The following is a 1,177-nucleotide window of genomic DNA, read 5'->3' on the forward strand; positions in this document are numbered from 1 at the left end:
CACTAAAGAAAACCAACTAGCCTTCTTAGACTGCAAGGTAATTATAGGAAAGGACAGACAGCTACTTACAGAGGTCTTTAGAAAGGCCACACACACTGACCAATACCTGCTTTTTGAATCAAACCATCCACTACAACATAAACTAGGGGTTATTAGGACCCTCCAACATAGAGCGGAACAAATACCAACTAGTGCTGAGGGAAAGAAAAAGGAGACACAACATGTCCAGAGAGCGCTCTCAACCTGTGGGTACCCACGGTGGGCTTTTAACAAATGTCAAAAGAAGAGAGTAGGGAAAGAAACCCAAAAGCCCACAGAAGCAAAAAGGAGAGGAGTGGTAGTCCCTTATGTAGCGGGGGTCTCCGAAAAACTCCAGAGGATCTTATGGCAACACAAAATTCCTACCTATTTCAAACCAGTAAATACCCTGAGACAAAAATTAGTGCATCCTAAAGACAAGGCTCCAAACCAGAAACAGAGCAATGTGGTCTATTCCATCCACTGTAAAGATGAGGAATGCAAAGAGCACTACATTGGGGAAACTAAGCAAATGCTCCAAAAAAGGCTTTATCAACATCGCAGGGACAATGCTAGTGGTCCTCAATCAGCAGTACATCTACACCTGAAAGCTACCAATCACTCTTTTCAGAACAGCGAGGTAAAGATTTTGGCCAAAGAAAACAGATGGTTTGAAAGAGGAGTAAAGGAAGCTATTTTTGTCAAACAACAGAACCCATCATTGAACCGGAATGGTGGTTTGAGGTTTAATTTGGACCCTGTGTTCAGCAGGTTACTGAGACCAAAACCCACAGCTCTTAGTCTTGCAAATGAGGTGAAGGCAGGGCCGAGCCAGAACAATAGATGCTAACAAGCCAGTATCAGAGTCGTTCATACCCAATTCAGGGAGCGACACTTCCCTTTTATCGTAGGTGTGAATAACAGGATAGGATTATACCACTGCTCCGCCCAGGCTTAGTGTAACGAACCAATAGGAGGAGGGTGTTGGCACACCAATTCCGCCCACTCTTACTGTATTTAAGGCCTAAGCTACCAGCACTTATTAGTTTGCTGACGAAGCTCTTCGGATGAGGAGCGAAACGTCCGACACCTTCTACACAGAAGTACAGATGACGTCTCAAGAAGCCTTTATTCTCGTACATTTATGAGAATGTTGTAA

The sequence above is a fragment of the Dunckerocampus dactyliophorus genome, chromosome 4, assembly GCF_027744805.1.
Source record: "Dunckerocampus dactyliophorus isolate RoL2022-P2 chromosome 4, RoL_Ddac_1.1, whole genome shotgun sequence".
NCBI lineage: Eukaryota > Metazoa > Chordata > Actinopteri > Syngnathiformes > Syngnathidae > Dunckerocampus > Dunckerocampus dactyliophorus.